Source organism: Eleutherodactylus coqui, chromosome 3 (assembly GCF_035609145.1).
Source record: "Eleutherodactylus coqui strain aEleCoq1 chromosome 3, aEleCoq1.hap1, whole genome shotgun sequence".
NCBI lineage: Eukaryota > Metazoa > Chordata > Amphibia > Anura > Eleutherodactylidae > Eleutherodactylus > Eleutherodactylus coqui.
In genome coordinates this window covers 187,531,946-187,555,634 of record NC_089839.1, presented here as the reverse complement: position 1 = coordinate 187,555,634, position 23,689 = coordinate 187,531,946, and the positions used below count along the sequence as shown (strand labels likewise).

Sequence of the window (23,689 nt, the reverse complement as noted above, 5' to 3'; positions counted from 1 at the left end):
CTCTGTCTCAGGACCAGAGAGAAAGATGGGTATGTTACCTGCAGTTCTTTTTCTCTGCCATCCCTCCAATCCACCAATTCCTGATCCCTTTTTCTGCTGTCCAATATGTCCTATAGAATCTTCAGATTACCTTATTCCAACAGTGCATTAGTAGTGTTAGACTACTAATGCACTGTATCTGTTCTTTGATTGGTCAGTGCTGCTCACATGCTCAACGCTGGTCAATTAGAGAGCAGTGCACAATATGCATTAATTCAAGATTGGCAATGGTCATATTAGATAGTCAAACACTGTGCCCAGACGTGGAATATCGGAGGAATACCAGAGAAGAACACCTGCACGTAATATACCCATCTGTCCCTCTGGTCCTGGGATAGAGTGTTGTCCCAAAATCGAAGAGTTGCATTAATGCTAGGGGTTGCCATAACAGATTCACTTTGTATATCATTTATATTGTTAAAGGGCATGTCTACTTTTTCAACTAATTTTGTATTGTTCCTGTGCATCTGATATAAAACGGATGTAATTCTGCAGATAGTGTTTACTAAATGTCACCTATCGTTTTGTGTATGCATCTCCTATACAGACCTATAGGTCTCTATTATAGACTACAAACAAACCCTATATAGTCTGATCTTGCAGATATGCTCCCCTCCATCTCTCCTCTACTTCCTTGCTTGTAGTCTGCAAAGGTCTTGATTAAAAATCCCCTGCAGTTTTGTGTTCACAGCTCCTATGCAGATCTATGTTTCTCCATGAATTTTACAAAGAAGCCTTATGGGTAATCCGATCCCACAGTTGCTTTTTGCTGCCTTCCATCAGTCCCAACTTAACAAGAAGTATAGGAATTGGAGTACAGCTGTAGAATTGGACTACACAAGGTTTGTTTCGAGTCTGTAACCATGGAAACGCATAGGTCTGCATAGTAGCTATCTACACAAACTGACAGGAGATTTTGAAATACAGCAATTTGCAAAGTTGCTTCATTTGTTATGACTGAGGCATTGGAACAATAGAAAGAGCTTACAAAGCTGGACCTGGCCTTTGGGTGGACAACTGATGTCTATCCACTGCTGGGTTGCAACGTTTTATCAGAAAAGAGTTGTGTAGCAGTTACGGCAGTACCTTGCATTTCTTTCCGTACTTGATGGAACAACGCTTAAAGGGGTTGTTCTGGGTTAGAAAAACATGTCTGCTTTCTTCTAAACACAGCACCACCCTTGTCTGTAGATTGTATCTGGTATTGCAGCTTAGCTTCCATTAAAATGCAATACCACAGAGAGCCCTATGGACAAGGTTGGTGCTGTGTTTATAAGCAAGCAGCCATTGTTTGTAACCCTGGGCAATCCCTTTAAACCAGTCAATCACACTAATGTTTTGGTTTATTATGCCCAAATTATGACAATAACGCTTGTATGTTCATACCCCCTCATGACACTACTGTTTGCGTGATCACCCACACAAGGAGACATTAGCTCTAGAACTATCACATAGGTTAATGTGGATAACATTTGTATAACACTGATGATGTTGAATCACATTGAAACCTGCCATTAAATGGGGTTTTCGACAAAAAATGTATGTACAGGTAATGGATTAAAATAAAACAAATAGTTATTAAACCATAGTCATCACACAGAGGTGCCCAGCACAGGACGCCTGTTGGTCTCTGCCATGTTGGTCCTGGAAGAAGCTGCAGGTCACGTGCTGTTCATTGTGCGCATGACCAGTCAGCCTATCACAGGCTTCAGTAGTCACATGCCGTGCATGTTAGTATCACTGCTGAAGCCTTGGATTGGCTGAGTGGTCATGTGCATAATGAATGGTTTGTTACTACTTCATCTTCTTCTGGGACTAGAGCGGAGAGGACCAAGGCTCCTGTGCTTGACCAGGGAGTTTGAGGAGAGAAGAATGAAAAATGCAACTCATTCTCTGCCTGTACAATTTTTATTTTTTTTTATGGTTAGAAAACCCCTTTAAATACCAACTTGAGTCCAGGATCCCAATGTAAAATTAGGGCGCCCCATTCAAGATGTACCTTTTATAATACTGGTATCTTCTCATATGGCAGATGGGCCTTTATGCCCTCTCCGACACCAGGGACAACTGCACCTGCTTCTTCTGCATTCCATATAGCTATGTCCTTGGCTGGACTTGGGGTAATTTGGTAAAGAACCTAGCAATGATAGTTTCCTATCACGTATTACATCAAAGCAGCACTTATTCTGTTCAGTGCTGTATATCATGTACTTGTCCACTGAGAGTAGACTTAGGCGAGGTATAAAATGATGGAAGTGTCACACATTGTCCTGCTCTAAACAAGGACAACAGAGGTTTGATTTACTGTCCCTTTTATTTAAAAGCTTTATAAGTCTACAAAACAGTGTCATTGATATTCCATTAAAAAGCTGTCTGACAAATAGAAGCTTATAGCATATTCATCAAGCGCCTTGGCGGACAACCAGTCTTACACACCCATATAAAGGCAACCCTACCAACTTCCTGTTTTCTTCACTCACCGTGTTCTAAACAAATCATAAATGGTGGAAGTCACTTGGAATTTATTGTGGAGATTTATGAAGAACCTTTCTGGGAACGAGAGCAGAGTATTATTTTTAAGCTGTGAATTAAAGCTGAGGAGTCAGAGTGATGTACAACCTGAGTCTATATTGATGGAATGTGGGAACTTATCTTGGTCTTGATATAACTTGCTAAAGATGATTTGCAAGAAGATCTTGGAAGACATACCGCACATAATATTTTATTGGTCATTTTTTTCTTTAAATACCATGAGCAAATGTTATGCTTTTCGTCTACATTATTGTCGGGTCTTATGAATACAAGATGTCAAAAATTTCATCCTAGAAACTCTGTTCCAAGTCTCTACCTTGGGATAATATTGAGGAGTATTTAAACGCATTGAGAAGCCTTTCTTGGTGACATTTTTTGTAGTTGGAGTATGGGGATTGCCATAGTGTATATACCAAAGTCTTTGCAGCCAACTATGCGGATTAGCCAAGAACGAGCCTGGGCTCTAATTAACATATATGACCCTTTGTGACAACTTTTGCTTCTGTCTTCTGGTGCACTTTTGACTGGGTTCCAGAGCATCTTGTGTCAGGCAGGCGGATATGGATCTGGCTTGGCACACACCGGTTTGGCTTTGAGCTAACGGAGGAGACAGCAACTGGGGCACGGTCTTTGCTGCGGGGCCTCTAAGCCGTTACTCGCTCAGTCTCAGTAGTGTGGCTGCTTATGCTGCACAGGGCAGAGACACAATACCTGATGGTATGAATAAAGGCTTATCCAGAGAAGGCAGCAATGGTCAGGGCCAGTGACAGAATAGCAACAATGAGGTCCAGGCAGAAGGTCAGGACAGGCAATGAGCCATAATGAAGTCCAGTAAGCAGAGCTGCGGTCAGAGAGAGCAGGAGTCAGAATAACTGAGGGTCAGAACCAGAATACCCAAACAGGGGTTTTATCACAAATGGTAATAAGAGACCAAATTGTTTAGGCATCCTTCCCAGTGTGTGGATGCCTAATATAGCAGATGTTGCAACAGGATTGGAGGGGGACAGGTTTAGAGAGCACACAATGGCTCTTTAAGAGAGAGGGTGGGAGCACATGTGAGCCCTATGAGTAGACACCAGAGAGCCAGCAGAGTGAGTGAGTGTGGGAAGCAGTGCTTGGATGATGGTGGCACCTGACCTCGGCCACAGCAGCAGGTTAGCAAGGTGGGCAGTGGCAGTGCACTGTGACATCTTCGTTGCGAAACATTGCTATAAAAAAATTACTTAAGCTGCTCATACACTTTAGATGGCTCTCGTATTCCTTCTGACCTCCTTGAACACATCCATTCTTGACTTGGCAAGCGTGCATGTGTTCTGAATGTGGAGTGAGCTTCTGCCACACATTTAATCTCCTCCTGAGAAGAAAAGCATCAGCATGTTGAATTCGAACAGCTCTATTCTTCTTTTCTTTAACATCTGATATCGGGAGAAAGTCAGGACAACTGCATACCAGTTAAATAGATGCCCAGTTCCACTGAAACTAGTGGGTTCAGCTGATGTTAAAGGGCTACTTCGGTGAGAACAAATTTTGCAATCGCTGTCTCCCTCACCTAATTGCCTGTCAGTTTGGAAGTCTCCTCTGTATATTGCATTTACTTCCTTGCAGTATGCTGTTTGTCTGATGCTTATCAGGCACCATCTTGATGTTCAGATATTTCCTTTCACTTTAATATCGATCCTATGATCGATCAGTACATCATTAGCTAGAAGCTATACCATTTCTACCTGCTGGGTTAACAGTTTAATTGTCACTACCTTCCATATTCTTCTAAATAAGCTGCAGACCATAAGTATACAGTCAGGAGGATGAACTGTGATCTCCTCTATTATAACTGTGAAGCCATGATCAGTAACTGTGACAAGAGTGCTCTGTGGGAGGGTCCATGCAACAGCACCACCTAGACTGAGAAACTGACTAGAAACTGAACATATCAACCAAAGTAAATCTAAGCTGGTTAGAATTTAGATCACAGGACCATCTGAAAAGAAACTGGCCAGAAGTTTCAGATGGAAAGTTAAGGTAACCAAGGTAACACTAGCCGAGTTACATATACAGGGGGGCAAACTTTATAATGAATGGAAAAAAAAACTTTCACAGTAGTAGCCCTTTAACTAATGTGTATGGTCAGCTTTAGTTCAGCCCAGAACCAATAACTAAGGACTGTAATTTTGGATAGGAACTAGCACATAAGGAATGATTTGAGACCAAGCTGAGAGAGGGTGAATATTCGGAAATCCACAAAACAGTTTTTCTGATATATACTTTTTTTACTTTGTCTTTATTAAACAGGTTAGAGCATACATTCAGTGTTATCACAGTTTTGCAGGATTTTTTCTTTGTGTAGGTATGGATTGTCTCAACCTGCTTTTTTTATATTAATTATATAAAATGTAAAATAAAACATTAAATCAAACAAATAACGTACATTAAATCAAAACTTTGACCCATTTTGACCACGGATTTTTTGTTTTTTGGTCTACTGACCTGTATGTTGAGGATCTGCAAAATTTATGGAGGCCCCGCACGGCTACGGCACGGTCTGTGTTTCACCCTAGATAGGTGTGTCTCCTATTGGCACCTGTTCCTGGAACCAGCAAGTGTAGTAGAAGCAGTTTCTCAATCTATCTTTTACCCTTTGTGGTAGTAGTTGAATAAAACTCCCCCAGGTTTCGAAGAAGGCTTGTACCTTCTTTTCTTTAAAAAGTGACGTTTCTGCCCAGTCCATTTGAAACGCTAGCTTGTCCAGGAACAGTCTGAATGGAGGCCCTGTTGGTTGTATCCATGTCTGTAAAATGGCCTTTAGTCCTGCTGCTGCTATGAAGTGTAGTAATTTTCTGACACCTCTTGAGCAGCGGTAGATTTCGGGATCTAAATAGCCAAGTATTGCCCATGTTGGCTCTTGTGGGCAAAAATTCGTCAGGTGTGTTTTTGTGTAGTCGCCTATTCGTGTCCAGAAATCCTGTATTGAGGGGCATGTCCACAAGCTGTGGTATAGGTTTGCGTGTGGTGCTTGACATTTGAAGCAGTTTGGGGTATCGTAGATTCCTATGTGGTATCCTCTGCTTAGAGTTAGGTATGACCTATGGGCAATTTGCAATCTCATCTCCAGGAACCTAGCCGATGGTAGGTACCTATGTGCCGAGGTTAGAGATTTCATTATCAGTGTCGGTGTGAAATCGGGGTCGTCCGTGGCCCATTTGCCCACCCTCGGATCAATGTCCTCCTGCTCTCTCATATTTCTTATTTTCCTGGTCATCCATGTGTCGCCTGTTTGTACCCAATCAGGTCCTTGTAATCGTGGTATGAGTTCTGTGATGTAATGTCTGACTTGCAGGTATGAGAATAGTGGAATTTGGAGTTCGGGGTATTTTTGTTTCATTTCGTCGTATGTTAAGACTCGTCGTTTTCTTATGTGTAATAGTTTGTCTATTGTGTGTATTCCTTGGGCCTCCCATTCCACAAATATGTTGTGGGGATTACCGTCTTGGAAGTTGGGGTTATTCATTAGTGACAAATACGGTGATGTTTGTGGCGATGTTTGGCTATCTTTGCGCAGTTTATTCCATGTTTTCCAGGCCGCCAGTATCAAGGGATCCTTTTTAGTTTTTTCTGGGAGTTCCGCATATGTGTGATGGAGGATGTTCTGGAGTCGTGTTGGGCCGGCCATTTCCTGTTCAAGTGGTCTGTTTGTGAAATATGACTTATTGTGAATCCAGTCGTGGATGATTCGCGCCTGAGCTGCTAGATTGTAGTCTCTGATATTAGGTAGGTTAGTTCCTCCATTCTCTCTATGTTTGTGCAGCGCTTTGAGAGCGATACGCGGTCTTCTTCCCCCCCATATAAAGTTCCTATATAGGTAGTTTATTCTTTTTATATCTTTTAGTTTTAAAAATATGGGTAGCGAGTGTAGGATATATAATAAGCGGGGAAATTCTATCATTTTTAATAGGCTTATCCTTCCCAAGAAAGAGATCGTAAAGTTTTTCCATGTGTTTAGGGTAGTTTCTAGTTTTTTGATGTGAGGTTCTATGTTTGTGTTATATAGTTTGAGTGGGCTTCTTGTGATTTTGTACTCCCAAATATTGTATAGCGTGTTTTTCCCACTTGAATGGGTATTGTGTTGCCCATGGGGGTTTGGCCGGTCCTCTGAGAAGCAAGGCCTCTGTTTTGTCTAGATTTAAAGTGTAGCCCGAGAGTTTACCGATTTTCTTGACATCTTGTAATATCGGAGTCAGTGTTTCCCTAGGGTTGTTTATCACCAATAGGAGATCGTCTGCAAATGCTTCAACTTTTATCTTGGTACCCCCGCAGGTCGCCCCTGTAAAGAGTGTCGTTTGTGACAAGTATCTAAGTAGTGGGTCTATTGATAGATTAAATAACAGTGGTGAGAGAGGGCAGCCTTGTCTGGCTCCTCTAAATAGATCTATGTTGGGGGTGTTAAGGCCGTTGACTGTGAGGGTCGTAGTGGCGTTCGTTTGCGTCGTGTCTATGTAATTCGCAAAGATCTGTCCAAAACCTCTTTTTTCCAATATTATGTTTAAGAATGGCCAGGCCATCTTATCGAAAGCTTTTTCTGCGTCCAGACTCAGTAGCATCGTAGTCTGGCCCTCGGGGTTTTGTGCTACGACCGTCGCCGCTATGGTGGCTCTGATGTTCTTTAGAGCACTCCTCCCCTGTGTGAAGCCTTTCTGTGCTGGGTCTAGTATGGATGGGAGGATTAGCTGGAGTCTGTTGGCTAGTATCTTGGACAGAAATTTGTAATCACAGTTTAGCAGTGCTATTGGTCTGTAGGATCTTGGGTCTGTCAGGTCCTTGTTTGGTTTAGGGAGCAATATCGTTCTCGATGTTCCAAAGTCTTCTGTCTGTGTGTTGTTTGTGTATATTGTGTTGTAGAGTTGGGTCAGGACTGGCACAATGTCTGCTATTAATATTTTATAGTATTCTGTCGAAAATCCGTCGGGGCCCGGTGGTTTTCCCCCTTGTGCTGTTATGATCACCTCTCGTACCTCTTCCTTCTGTATGTCAGCGTCTAGTAAGGATTTTTGCTCTTCTGTTAGTTTTGGTAGATTCACGGATTCTAAGAAGTTGTTTATATCTTGTACGTTTGTTGGTTCTGCCCTGTATAAGTTTTTGAAATATTCGTGTAGTATTTGAGCCACCTCTTCTTGTTTTGTTGTAGGATTGTCCCCATTAATGTGTCTTAAGGTTAGTATTGGTTTGTGTGGTTGTCTTTGTTTGGCCAAGTTGGCTAGCAAGCGTCCCGTCTTATTACCCCACCTTTAGAATTTATTTTTTGTTAATTGGGTTTGCCAATGTGCGTGGGTATGTACAAACGTATTTAGTAGGTGTTTCGCTGTGAGAAAGGTTTGGTATGAGTTGTCATTATGGGAGTTCGTATGTTCTTTTTGTGCTTCTAGGAGGGAGTGATGTAGTGCCTCAAATTCCGTTTGGAATTTTTTCCTCCTATGGGACAAGTAGCTTATGATGTGGCCCCTCATCACTGCCTTTGAAGCCTGCCAGAATAGGTTTGTGTTATCAATGTGCGCACTATTGTCGTCTGCATAGTTGTTCCAGTGGATTTTCAGGTATGCTCTAAAGTCCTCTGATTCCCATAGGAATGAGGGGAAGCGCCATATTTTGGTTAGCCTTTGCGGGGTTCTCAGTTGTAGTCTCATTACTATCGGTGCGTGGTCGCTAAGGAATATTGGGTGGATTTCCAATTGGTGGTGGTACTCAAAAATGCTGTTTGATATTAAGAAAAAGTCTATGCGTGAGAATGAGTGGTAGGCATTGGAGCAGCATGTGTATTCTTTGCTAGTGGGGTTCAGGAGTCGCCATGGGTCGCATACGTTAAGTTGTTCTTTAAGTGTTAGTAGTGCATGTGTGATTGAGGATGCTTGGGTAGATGGTCCCGTTCTGTCTAGTGTTTCGTCTTGTATGCTGTTAAAATCGCCTCCCAGAATTATTCTGTCGCTTAGATATGGTTGTAGTTTTTCTATTAGTGTGGCATAGAATGTTGGTTGATCAGTGTTGGGGGCATAGACGTTCACCAAGGCATACGTTTGTTCGTCCATTTTCATTCTCACTATTGGGTATCTATCTTCCCTCTGGGTCTGCTATGCTTTGCAGTATTGTGTGTGGCATGTTTTTTCTGGTCAGGATAGCTACCCATCGTGATGCAGATGTGTGTGAGGCCGTGTAACATGCGTCTATCCATGGTGCTCTCAGTTCTCCCTTCCCCTCTTTCTTCCAATGTGTTTCCTGTAAGAACACTATGTCTGGTTTATATCGTTTCAGGTGTGTCAGTACTTTTTTCCGTTTAATGGGTGTGTTTAGTCCGTCTACGTTCCAAGATAGTGTTTGTATCGTGGTGGGTGTTTGGTATTCTGTTGTTTCTAAGTCTTTAGGCATGTTGGTAGGTGTGGGTTGGTCATAATTACCGTAGCTTTTGCCTCTTTTTTTCTGTCGCATCCCTCGGTCCCAGCGAGCCGTGGATGCAACTGGATGTTGATCGTGCCGTGCCTGCGGGGCCTCCTGATCCTCCTCCTGCAGCACCAGGTAGTTTTTCTGATATTTGATCCAATAACTGAACATTTAATTGCCGTTTTTTAATAATTTCTCTAGCAAAGTTATGCAATATCAATTCTTGAACCTTAATTGTGACCAAGTCCTGTTATGTTGCCAGGGGCAGGAGTGTAGGATTTATGTAAATCTAGAAAAAATGTTTTTGCGCCTCTTCTGCAAGCAGTCTGCAGTTTAGTATTAATGTTTTTTTTTTGTTTTTTTTTTTGATATGCCATGTATAATGTATATAATATGTGCGTATAGAAGGTGGTTATTTAGTAGTATCAGAATTTATAGTGATCTACATATATCTGGTATGTCTTGGTACCACTTTACTGGACAAAAGCATTAAAATATTATCTTTTACTGTACAAATAGGTTAATTCGCAATGAATTATAATGCCCTTATTATACTACCAAATTGTATTAATCAAGATGTGCTTAACGCCATCATTTGCAAATTGAAAAAAGGTTAATTACTCCCATCTAGAACCGGGATTTTGTGCATAAAGCCGACAAATGCTTTTTAAGCATGCCACACATGTTGAATCTACTTGTATAACTTTTCTCAGAACTTTTTGATATACTTTCCAATGTTGTGACTAGGCTACTGATGAAATATTATGCTTTCAATAAATAAACTGTATTATATAAACCCTAAATCACAGTAAAAACGGGACATTCACACTGCAACATATAAAAGATATAGGAGAATTAATCAAAATGAGAGTTCAAAAATGTTAGAAATGGACCGATATAGTACAATAATTTTGATCGGAGAACAGTTGAACTTGATATACAGTGTTGAAAAAAAAAGTCTAAATACTGGATATTCATTCATGTGTAATATACGTAAAATTTCTTTTATTGATGAAGCATTGTGCATATGTAGAGATTTCATCAGGTCCCTGTACAACTCTGAAACACGTCCTCAATATTATCTATTTTGGATAGACGTGGAGTGCTTTTAAAGGGGTTGTCCCACTTCTAGCCATTTTACTGCAGGAAGCAGACAGCTCCATACATTGCACAATGTCCTGGTTTCTATTCACTTCAATAAGATTCATCCTGCAGTACCACTGCAGGCCACTGCACAATATATGGAGCTGTCTGCTTCCTGCAGCAAAACATCCAGAAGTGGGAAAACCCTTCCAAGCAGGCCCATTCACACAAGAGCGAATTCAATGACCATCGGCTACAAAATTAATGCAACTGATTTTTCACAATGGCTGATGGCAGACTATAATCTGCCAAAGAGTTTAGCCATCGTGTTGTACAAGCCCCAAAATCTTGTAAAATAAAGAAATAAGGCATCATTCTTTGAAGGGGATGTCCATGAATGGTATGAAATGGCTGCTATCAGTGCAGCCTGGAAAACGCATCTTAGCACAAAGAGAAATCCGTTGCAGACCGGAGGTGGGAAGAGGGTGGGACAATGGGAGGGGGCAAGGCCTAATGGTATACTGACATGAGAATTATTGTGTATCGGGCTGCAGGTGGAGGTAGAGACTAATGCCACACTGTTCAAAACATGTAACGTTAGACTCCACCTGTGCCCTGACCCAGCACTGTCCCTTCTAGGCTACAAATTAATTCTGTCATCTTGGAACAGGTTTCCATTTGCTGTACTGAAAGCAAATATTTTATGCTATTCCTTGACTGTCAGTATAAAAGGGGCATTTCCATCTCGGCTTTTCATGGCCAAGTTGGGAGAAGCCAGCCTTTTGTTTCCAACCACCTATTAGAAACAGCCAAGTGCCTTAACCCGGAGCTGTTTCTGTAGCTGTCATTGAACGAGAACTACGGAAATGCAGTGCTACGCTCTTTCCGTAACTTGCGGATATTCAGTTTAGTGAGAGCTACAAAAATTATATTGAGCTTAAAGGGGTTGTCCCGCGGCGAAATCGAAAAATTTTTTTTTTCACTTACCCCCGCATTCTGCCCTGTTAAAAAGAAAGCATTGGTTAGTTTTTAAAAATGGCATTGCGCTTACCTGCATCAGCGTTCTGCAGCTTCTTCTTTTCTTCTTTTAAAGATGGCGCCGCTGGTCTTCTCCCACGGTGCACCGCGGGTCTTCTCCCATGGTGCACCGTGGATTTTCTTCTCCTTCCTTGCGTTCCACTGCCGATACAGCCACCTAATTGGCTGATCGGCACCACGTGACAAAGGCGGAGCTACGATGACGACGCGCAGACCAGCTCTCCGGCACGAGCGGCCCCATTCACCAGGCAGAAGCACGGACTGCGCAAGCGCGTCCAAAAACGCCAGAAGACATCGAAATTAGACGGAGCCATGGAGACAGGGACGCTAGCAACGGAGTGGGTAAGTGAATAACTTCTGTATGGCTCATATTTAATGCACGATGTACATTACAAAGTGCATTAATATGGCCATACAGAAGTGTATAACCCCACTTGCTGCCGCGGGACAACCCCTTTAAGTGCCTGGTGTTTCCTTATGCTCCAGCTGGGTGGCCAGTAACTATAGCAGTGGTTTGTAATCTCGGCTACAAAAAAACGAGATGGGAATGCCCCTTTAAATGTCTACCTCATCCAGTGCAAGAGGCCCGGTCACCATTGCTCCGAACCCTGAAGAAGCTGGTAGGAGTCATGTGGCACTCACTGAGTATGACTTATTTCTCTATTTTACACCAATCCATGGCCATACCGTTTTCTTGTTTTTTTTTCTAATTTTGAGTCCTGGAACTTCTCCTGTAGCTTGTGTTATCGCTCGTATGCATTACAGCCAACTTACATCTTAAATGTATGGCAGCTAGAGATGAGCGAGCACAAATGCTTGGGTCCTCGTTATTCGAGTCGAGCTTTTCGTAAAAGTCTAGAGCTCTATTCGAGTAACGAACCCCATTGACTTCAATGGGAGACTCGAGCATTTTTGTATGGGACCCGCCGGTTGCCAAGCTCTTTTTTTTTTTTTCCTGTTTTCCTGGGGCGGGGCCGTACATGGCGTGACGCTCGCTCGAGTAGCGAGCACCATCGAGTATGCTAATACTTGAACGAGCATCAAGCTCGGAAGAGTACGTTCGCTCAACTCTAATGGCAGCCATTTGACTCTGGTGGGAGGCAATGCTCCCTTATAGCATTTCCCTGGTAAATGCAGGTCAACAACCCATTGTTGAACCCAATACCATCCAAGTGAATGGGATGATGGAACAATGTCTATTGGAAGTCAGCGTCCCTCCAACAAGCCTTATATCAATGACTGGGAATTATGAGCCAAAGCCAGAATCCTCTCCAGAAGGAAAAGATAACCATGCACAGACATCTGTTTGAGAGTGATTGCCCTTCATCAGTGTAGGGTAGGTTCAAGTAAACAACATGTGTATGAGCGGGTGAAATTAAATGTTTTTATTATAAACCTGGTGAGGATTATCAGTTTCGGTTACCAGATCCCTTATTAAAGTCCATTATATGAGATTGTAGAATTGCTAGGACTTCCCTGTATATCCATCTGGTATTGTATATCTGCTATTGGCAGGCTGACTTTGTCTGCGTTGCTTTTGTGGGGATGACAGCTTATTCTACTAGTAATCATATTAAGAATTGACATCATATTAAGAGAATGCTAAAATTTCTTATTCCAATGAAAGAAGGCCGGAAGAAATCTCCATCACGTTATTAAGCTCTATGTTTTCCCCCCACATAGACAATCTAAATGTTTCTAGACAAGTACAGGGTGCTAGACCATATTAGAGGGTTTTATCAACCATGATGCAGCAGCTAATACACATCAGTGATTTTAGTGTGAACAGGATGACAGTGGCAGATTGGCCAGCGTTATTGGCTTCCTAATTGCAAACATTAAAAATACATGCCGGACGGTTATAAAGTACCAATCGTATAAGGTGCACAGGCTGGAAACCTATAAAACAAATGAATCTTAAAGGAAAACGATATCTTATTTATAAGGGAGGCTTATTTTCACTTTTATTAGGCTGTAAAGCATATGTGCAGAAATCTGTTGAATGTTTAACCGACGCTGTAGGTTGCAGTAATTTTATAGGGTCTTTACCACTATTTAAGATAAAGCAGATCATAAACTCTTCAGCAACTGACAAAGTTACTAAGGAATTACGCATATTCATCTAAAAATGTATAGGAGAAATTATACACCGCTCAGGTACTGGTTAGTCCGGTGAAGGAAGCAGTATTTTGGATATCCATTATTGGATAGTGGCCTATAAATCCAACAGTGGGACCAGCTGCATTTATATGTATGTTTGTTCTTTGGTCTGAGCATCTCAGTGTTGTATAAGTGTAGTGCCTTCTATTTGCGAGGGGCAGGTTATCACATCCACTTTTTGTATTGAAGCCGATCGGCTTCAGAAACCCCTGATGATCAGTTGCTTTCGCTGGGGGAGGCTCTGTCATACACTTGCCCAACAGAGAAAATGTAAAAATACTGAATGGGAGACGCCACTTCTTCTCTTTTCATACTTTCTCTGTTTTCAGATTATACTTACTTACTTTTTTCAGATTTTCTTCCCATCCTGTTCTCTCTCTTTTTTTTTTTTAATTGATCCTTCTATCCTTTCTTCTATCAGTCTGTCCTTTTTTCATCCTACTTTTATTTTTGTCTTCCCTCCTCCTTTCCTTTTTTCTTTCCTTCTGCCTTCATTTTTAATCCTTCTTCTCTCTCCGCCCCCCCCTGCTTCCTTCAGTTTGTCTTTTTTTAATCCTTCAGCCTCCTTCCTTAACTCCTTGCTTTTCGACCAACGTTCCTTCTTTCTTGTTTTTGGACCAAGTTTTCTTCCTATTTCACCCTACCTTCTTTGTTTTTTAACTGACCTTCCTTCATCCATGCTTCCTATTTCATCCTTCATTCCATGTTTTTTTTTGGTTTTTTTTTACTTCCTTCCTATTTCATCCTTTCTTCCTTGTGTTTTGACCTTTCTTATTTCCTATTTAAGCTTTCTTTCCTTGTCTTTGGATTTTTGTTTCTTCCTATTCCACCCTTCCTTCCTTTGTTTTGTGACCTTTCTTCCTGCTTCATACTTTCATTTTTCCTTTTCGTACCTAGCAATGCCATCCTTACATTTTTCTTCTGTCATTCCTTTCTTTCTCACTTCCATAAAATGTAAAAATATAAGCTTTTTTTCGTGAGCTCAATGAGTAGCCGCTTTTATAATTAATAATTCATATCTAAACATGACGTTGTTAATGTAATAATATTAGCAGCCAGCCTCTTGGATTGGGATCTGTGGCTTCCATTAGTATTCTTTATTTTCTTGTATTGTACGATACTTTCTGCAGGATATGTGGAATAGATACTAATGTGTTTACTTCTGCTATGGAGGTGACCTGGTGTCATTTTGCCCTGACTTTAAATTTTGTCTGTCTTCAAATTTTTCTCTCAGGGGAGAAAAGCTGACCTTGGTGTACTTAATTCTCAATACAACCTGATAAATAAGGGATAGATTCCCTCCTTGATTCACAGTTCTTTGCTTATTCGATTTGCCTGCAATGTTAAGCGTAGTAACTATATCCTACAGTACAGATTTAATTAAATTTGCCTTTCCTGATTTAATTTTAGTGATCTATGGCTGACTTCTATGAGCAAAAATATAGCACTATAGTTCTTTAATAACACTTTTATAGTGATTATAGTTTATAATAAGACTCCATTCTCTTACAATAGTCAAATAAAACCTACATCGTGTCATGCATCCATGTAAAGGATTGGCTGATGACCTCATAATGCTCCAATTAGCAGTGGAAAATACACAATTTAAGTTTTAATCTCTAAAACTAACGGGTTTTTGCCTGATTATTTTTGCCTTCAATTAATATCCTTGCAATAAAAATGTTACATGAAATGTAGTGTAATGAGATGAGCGAGCGTACTCGCTAAGGGCAAATACTCGAGCGAGTATTGCCTTTTGCGAGTACCGGCCCGCTCGTCTCAAAAGATTCGGGTGCCGGCGGGCGTGAGCGGTGAGTTGCGGGAGTGAGTAGGGGGAAACGGGGGGCGAGAGAGAGAGATCTCACCCCCCCCCCCCCCCCCCGTTCCTCTCCGCCGCCGCTCCCTGCCCCCCACAGACACCCGAATCTTTTGAGACGGGTGTGCAGGTACTCGCAAAAGGCACTACTCGCTCGAGTATTTGCCCTTAGCGAGTACACTCGGTCATCTCTATATCCCACTTTAATAAACCAAACCCTATACAAACATTTACATAAGCAAGCAGTGACTAAGCAGTCAGAAACTGCATCCCTTATATACAGGTGAGAATCCATTGGCTGTTGGTCTCTTGGACTGTTTAAAGAACGTGCCCAATTCCTGGAAGACCAAGCTCTGTGATGTTACCTTCTTTGTTGAGGTCCCTATGACCTACATGGAAAAGGGTTGATGGGGTTCATTAGCAGTAATATTGGTTCCCACCAATGCAATAGAAGAGTGGACTTACGATACATATTTATTGGTGATTTCTTGCCTCTAGAGATAAATTCTCTTCAAGTGTAATCTTATTATATGGGAAGAATGCTTGAATACTGCAGCTGTAATCTTGTATATAAAAGCATTAGTCTGAATTAGGCAATTCAGTCCCAGTCAAATTTTTCTGTATCCAATCTGCTGCTTCTTGTGACATTTAAATGCTGAACAATATTAATCAATTGTCTGGTAGGTCAAAGCTTCACATTTCGAGAAAGGTCCCTAGGCAGGGTCTCATAAGAGACATGGAAATGGTAGATATTGAGTAGAATGAGCAAGACGTTCTGGATGGATGAGGATGTGTAAATAAACATTCAAAATGTCAATAAAATAAGTAATGCAGTGTATAACTGAAAAATAGCGAAAAGGAAAGTGTCAGAGTTGCATGTTTGTCTACTCTTCCGGAATGTCCTGGAGACCTTCCATTAGAGTAGACTTTTCTCCCGGGTTACCATTGTTGGTTCACTGATGACAGATTAAACTGGTATGGGTATACTTGGGCATATATGCGTATGTACATACCAGCTAATCTGCAGGCAGCATAGACACGCTCAGGTCCTGGCTGTCATTCACTGAACCACTAATGACAACATTACACCCCTCCACAATGGTACCAATAAAAACTATAGCTTGTCTTGCAAAAAATAAGCCCTCACAGAGCTCCGTCCATGGACAAATAAAAAAGTTATAGGACTTTGAATACAGCGATTTAGAAAAAAAGATTTCCCCAAAAAAAGGGTTTTTATTGCAGAAAAGTGGAAAAACCTAAAAAAAATAAGAATTTTGGTATCGTTGTAATTGTACCGACTCGCAGAAAAAATGGATTGTGTCATTTATGCTGCATAATTAACACTTAAAAAAAAAAGGCAGAATTGATGCTTTTTCTTTCCTTGCGATCATAAAAAAAATTATAAAAGTTTTACAATATAGTCTATGTACCCAAAAATAGCACCAATTAAAAACTACAGTTTACCACGCAAAAAACAATCCCTTATATGGCCGCGTCGACGGGAAAATAAAAAAGTCATGGTTTTTGAAAAATGAAGATTAAAATCCGCCAAAAATCGTTGCGTCCTTAAGCTCAAAATAGGACATGTGCTTAAGGGGTTAAGGAGGACATGTGAGGTCCTCATATCAGTGGAACCAACTGCATAGCTTTTTAGCTGCAGCCCCGCTGACGCAACAATGTCTTTCTTTTTAAATTTGGCTTCCAGTGCTTGGAAATGTGTCAAAAGGGAGGTCTTCACTGCTCACGATCAATGAAATATCTCACAACTGATCGATAGTGAACAGTGGGGACCACCAACTTGACACATTCACAGTGCGAAGAGCCAAATCTAAAAAGACTCTATACAGGGGAGCAGGGGTGAGTATAAACCAAAGAAATAAATTGTTTGAGCCAGCCCCTCTGACATGGGTACATGACAGGTCCTATTTGAGACTGGTGAAAGCACATGGACACAGACCTATTGGAAGATTATCTAAAAGACTTTTCAGAAATGTGTAATGTTTGGCTTCACACATGGGTGATCTGTTAGCGTGACAATCCAGCATAATTGGAGTAATACTGCTGACATTTAAATTAGAATGACCTTCTGCCTTTTACAGTGGTCGTGTTAGCTCCAGGGACCCACAAGTCAGAACATTCAGGGTGAGTATTTGCATTAGGTAGAGGGAGAAATAATTGGTATTTGGCACCAGCATCTCTGTCATAAATTATAGAGGCCACATCAGATGTCAGGTAATCCCAGCGCTCGTGCAGCCGTCATCCCTTATCCAGAACATTACAAGCTTTCCTCTCAGTTCTGAGCTTTATTTTTAATTAAACCTCTCCTCTGTAATTGGATCTTTTTAGTTGTCTGACAATATTTAGTGATATAATATTAATAATGATCAAAGTCAAATAAGATAATTGAAGAATGATATTACTAGCTGATACATTTATGTAACTTTAATTCATTATGTATATTTTGTTACATGGTAATCCTGTCTGATCCAAGCTAAAAAAAAATAAAAATACTGTAACAAGGGTCTTAATTTAAAGGGAAAGAGAAACTGCGGACAGGAAATAATGTCAGACGTAAGGGTAGAGTTTCCGCAAAATATGTTAAAAACTGGGATAGGTGACTTCCACCATTATATTACTGGATGTGCTGCATTATAGATACTTTTTATTTCTACCTCAAGAGTTTGAAAAAGTGTCTTGAAACAGCAGCATGGTTGAGAGGGGTAAAAAAAATTCAAATATACAGTGGATATTAAAAGTCTACACACCCCTGTTAAAATACCATGTTTGGCCAGAATTTCGAAAAGTATGTGTGGTGTAAAGCCAACACCAACCATCACCAGAAGAACACCAAACCCACAGTGAAGCATGGGCGAGGCAGTATTATGCTTTGGGGCTGTGTTGTTGGAACTGGGGCTTTATTCAAGGTGGAGGAAATTATTGACCGTTCCAAATATCATTTTGGCACAAAACCTTCAGACCTCTAATAAACAGCTGACGATGAAGAGGAATTTCACCTTTTAGTATGACAACCTGAAGCATACCTCCAAATCACCAAAGGAATGGCTTCGCTTGAACAAGATCAAACTTTTAGAATGGCCCAGCTAGAGCCCAGACCTGAATCCCATTGAAGATCTGTGGGTGACCTAAAGAGGGCGCTACACATGAGATGACCTTGCAATGTGACAGATTTGGAGCGCTTTTGCAAGAAAGAGCAGACAAAGATCTCCAAGTTAAGATGTGCCATGTTGATAGACACCTACCCAAAAAGGCTGAATGCTGTCATGACGTCAAAGGGTACCTCAACAAAGTATTAGTTTAAGGCTGGATTCAGACGACCGTATATCGGCTCGGTTTTCACACCCAGCCGATATACGTCGTCTCTCTCTGCAGGGGGGGAGCCTGGAAGAGCCAGGAGCAGTACTCTGAGCTCCCGCCCCTCTCTGCCTCCTCTCCGCCCCTCTGCACTATTTTCAATGAAGAGAGGTGGGACAGGGGCTGGGCTAATTCTAGGAACTTAGCCCCACCCCCGCCCCGCCTCCTTTCAGTGTAAATAGTGCAGAGGGGCGGAGAGGGGGTGGAGAGGAGGCAGAGTGGGGGCAGGAGCTCAGTTCCTGCTCCTGGCTCTTCCATCCTCCCCCCCCCCCCCCATTGCAGATGAGGACACTGTATATCGGCTCGGCGTGAAAACCGAGCCGATATACGGTCATCTGAATCCACCCATAGGGTGTGCATACTTTTACAATGCACAATTTTTTTTTAATTTTTATTTTTTGACCTTAAAAGATTTTAATTTGTTTTCCAATGGAATTGTCCAGATAACTGCTCACATTGGAGGAGGAAATCTGAAATGTTTCATCTTTGTCAGATTTTTTTAACAAGATGACATTTAACAAAACTTTTTATATCCATTATCTGTGTATGATGCTCTGAGTTTGGGTCCGGAGACCCACCGTCAGGTCGGGGCACACTGCTGCACTCCATACGTGAAACGGATGGTGCAGTGTGGCTATTCCCTTAGACTTACCTGGAAGACAGGTTACGGGGCCGTAATAAATCTCAGTACTTGGGTTATTGTAACCATTACAATATTAGTATGAATGTGTCTCATCAGACTGTTGGTAATTGCCATTAGAAGAAAAGTGGAACTTAATATAGCATTGTCTGTGCAGGAAATGAATGTAAGCTGCTTACAAACCTACTCTTGTATCCTCAGCTCTTACCTTCATAAGGCAATTAATATTCTTGGCAGCAACAGATACATCCCCATTATTTACACAGCACCTCTGGCAGATATATTGTTGTGGTGGAAATTAAATATTAATATCTCCAAACAAGAATGTATCAGTCTAAGCTCAGAAGTAAGTATCATGGAGTACACTCCCGCCTGTTTAATCCGCAGCATAATGAAAAAAGGCCACTTAATGAGCCCTCTGGGCTCTGGTGTTTTTGAGATCACACATCCAGAGAAGAAATAAAGCATCTCCACTCGCATAGAGATATTATGTGGTAAGTGAATTACCATATGCAACTTCAAAGCCTAATAGGATGTAGTCGAAAATGTTATTTATTGCGAGTGATTGACGGACGCTTTCTATAGAATAGTAATAAGGATGCAGCAGGGTGTACTCTTCTTTTTGATCTTTTCATGTGTAGTGTTTGGACACTTAAAGGGGTCCTCTGGGAGTACATAAATATAGATACACTGAGCGCTAGATGTGTTCTACTTTCCTAATATAGTCTGATACAGTTCCTTGGCTGCTGATCTTTGGAAGAGATTATTAGTTCACTTCAAAGCTGAATTATAGTATGGATAAAAGGGCCAATTGTCCCAGGTCTCCAAATGCCTTCATCATCCTGCCCGCTATAGTCTATAAACATACATCATGGTGCCTGCAGTGGTACTACTTAGAAATAGTATGCTGTTATTATATATATTATATTATTTTGGCAATATTATGTTGGCAGTGTATGGCTGGTCATCAATAGTTGATTGGGGTGGGGTGGGGGGTAAAGATGTCACTTGGGATCCCCACTAATCCTCCGGCCAGCTATTGGTGTTACTGAGCTAGTTGTTTGTCGTTGGTCTGAGGTAGAAGTGTATTAGAAGGCTTCACTCCCATTGAAACCAATACTGCACCATCCTTGATCCTCTGGCCAGTTGTTGATGTAGCAAGGCTAGCCATTGGTCAATGGTGGAAGTGTAATAAAAGGCTTCACTCCCAGGGATGTTTTTCCCTGTATCTGGGGCTTCTATGGATGCCCCAGCTACAGTGGGAAAGTGTAAAATAAAAAAAAAAAAGTTCCCCAGAGATCTTATATGACGTCATCGGGGACATAAATGGTAAAAAAGATAAATACATAAATAGGTTAAACAAAATTGCAGAATAAAACAACAATATATACATTTTTTTTTAAGCTTTTTACCCCCAATAAAACTAAAAAAACGGAAAAAAAAAGTCCGTGAAAAAGATATTAAAAAAATAGCCCTATATGTCACGGGAAAAAAATGCAGCAAAAATAATTTTGATAGCTAAAGGAAAGAAAATAGGGCAGTAAAACTGCCACATGGGTAAAATCCCTAAAATGTGTCTGGTCCTTAGGCCTCATGTCCACGGGGAAAATCAGATCCGCTGCAGATTCTACATGGAGAATCTGCAGCGGGTCCCTCCTGCCCCGCGGACATGAGCGCTGAAAAGAGGAATAAATCAGAATTAACTTACCTCTCACACGCTCCGGATACTTCCTTCGCTGCCGCGTCATCTTCTCTCGTCGCGGCCGGATCTTCTTTCTTCGGCTCGGCGGATGTGCATGATGACGTCGGTGACGTGCCCCGCGCATGCGCCGGGCCGAAGCAAAATGATCCGGCCGCGACTGAGAGAAGATGGCGCCGCGGAGAAGAGAAGAACCGGAGCGTGTGAGTAAAATCAGATTTTAGGTCTCCCGCGGATCCGGACGGCTTCCATAGGCTTCAATAGAAGCCCGCGGGAGCCGTCCCCGCGGGAGACCCGCATGAAAATGGAGCATGGTCCAGATTTTTTCATGCTCCATTTTTTTTAAAATCACTTTTATTGACGATCCGCGGGTATTTATCTACCCGCGGGTGGTCAATGCATCCCTATGGGGTGCGGATCCGCGCGCGCGGGAGAAGAGTTAAAATCCGCTGCGGATTTTAATTCTTATTTTGCCCGTGGACATGAGCCCTTAAGCCTCATGTCCACGGGGAAAATCAGATCCGCTGCAGATTCTCCATGGAGAATCTGCAGCGGGTCCCTCCTGCCCCGCGGACATGAGCGCCGAAAATAACAATAAATGAGAATAAACTCACCTCCCATCCGCTCCGTTTCTTCTCTGCGTCGCGGCCGGATCTTCTTTCTTCGGCCGGCGGATGAATTCGTCACGCCAGCGGCACGTCCGCCGAGCGAAGCAAGGGAGATGCGGCCGTAAGAGAAGAGAAGACCTTCCCGGACCGCTGCGGGTGAGTAAATGCTTTTAAATTCCTATTTTAGGTCTCCTGCGGATCCGGACGGCTTCCATAGGCTTCAATAGAAGCCCGCGGGAGACCCGCATGAAAATGGAGCATGGTCCAGATTTTTTCATGCTCCATTTTTTTTTAAATCACTTTTATTGACGATCCGCGGGTATTTATCTACCCGCGGGTGGTCAATGCATCCCTATGGGGTGTGAATCCGCGCGCGGGAGAAGAGTTAAAATCCGCTGCGGATTTTAATTCTTATTTTCCCCGTGGACATGAGCCCTTAGGGCTTATTTACAAGAGCATATAAAACTCCAGCCGATATACGCTTCCATATAAGCAGTTTCCCCCTTCTCTCCCCCTCACCGACTCTCTGCCTCTCTCCTCCACTCTGGCGTTTGCAATGGGAGGGGGCGGAGCTAAGCTCTGCTCTGTCCCTCCCACTCCCATTGCTGGCTATTGACAAGGGGCAGGAAGGAGGCTGGAGCTTAGCTCTGCCCCCATCCCGCCCACTCCCATTGCAAATCGCTAGGAGAGGTGGAGAGAAGCAGAGAGTCGGGGGGGGGGGGGGGGAGCTCTGATAGAAGCATATAACGGCCAGCCGTGAAAACGCCGGTCGATATATATGTTCATGTAAATAAGCCTTTAAGGTACAAAATAGCCTGGTCCTTCAGGGGTTAATGGCTTTGTTCCCATTAGTGTATTTTTTCACACTATGTTCGATCATGTGAAGAAATACACAACTTGGCCTATTTTGGTACATGTTACGGACAACAATAAGCCATTGAAAGGAATGGGCTAGTGCAAATATACAGTGAATACATGGAGAACTTGCATATTTACAGTGTATTTGCACAGCAAAGGCATAAGCCCCTCTGCATTCTTTTTTTGCATGAGCAGATATGCACTGTATTTGTACACACACAGATCTGAAGAAGTAAGTGAAATATACAGGCATAAGCACCGTGTATTTACCCTACTGAAATGCACTTATGACCATGTAAATGAGCCCTAAGAAACATTTGTTGGAGGTGTCGACTTTGTTTTTAGTTGCATGTACATTTGTGTAGGAGAGGCTGCCTACCTGTCGTGCACTCAGTTCACCCATCTGTCCCACGTGCTTCAGTAACAGTATATAGCCAGGTATCCAGCTTTCTCAGCTATTATTGTACCTTGACGCCACCAGAAGCTAGTGGTTTGACAGGAGGAGCGCCCCTCTCACACCCCTAGCTCCCGATAGGGTGAAGGCACAAAGGTCCTAGCTGCACACTGCGCATTGCTTAATCGATGCCTTGCAGCTGGCTGATGACTGCTTTCCGTGCTCACCGCGATGTTGGTGCTGGGCACGCATGTGGTCCACTTGCTGCCCGGCACCTAAATGTTCCCTCACGGCCGCTCCTCCGCTCAGTGCTTCCGATTAGGTCTGCTCTGCTGCCTTGAGAGCCAGCCGGCGCTTGTGTCTGCTGGGTCACCTCAGTGGTGATCAGCACTCACTGCTCCTAAGGCATCAGGGCTCCGCAGCTGACAATCGTTAGCGCTTTCCAGGACCTACACGATGAGCACATGTCCAGCCAATCACATTCAGGGGATGTAACCCCCCTGCCTATCTTGAATCCACTTTCACGGCAAAGCTTTCATGATTTAAAAAATGCATCACCTTACGGGCTTATTTACACAAGCGCATATTGGCTGGCGTTTTCACGGCCGGCCGATATACGCTTCCATCTGAGCAGTCCCTCCCTTCCCTGCCACTCACCGACTCTCTGCCTCTCTCCTCCATTCTGGCGTTTGCAATGGGAGGGGGCAGGGCGGATCTAAGCTCCGATCTCCCCCACCCACTCCCATTGCTGGCTGGCACATTGCTTAGCTCTGCCCAGTCCCCACCCACTCCCTTACAAACTGCTCAGAGGGGAGGAGAGTGCCAGTGAGGGGGAGGGAAGCGGGACTGCTTAGATGGAAGCGTATATCAACTGGCTGTGAAAACGCTGTGCGATATACACCTGTAAATAAGCCCTACTTCTGTGAAATTGTGATTCTCACGTGAATGAAAGGATTGCAAGTATTTCCCGTTGACTTCAATGCAAAACCTCACATCTCATTGCATCGTATGCACAACACACGGCATG

At 42.6% G+C, this 23,689-nt stretch overlaps 1 protein-coding gene across 11 annotated transcripts in view; it reads left to right on the top strand.

Annotated features, from left to right (window-relative positions):
- The window catches only part of MAGI1 (membrane associated guanylate kinase, WW and PDZ domain containing 1), a 580,752-nt gene that overhangs the window by 270,555 nt on the left and 286,508 nt on the right, over positions 1–23,689 (top strand). The gene's annotated exons all lie outside the window — the stretch shown is intronic.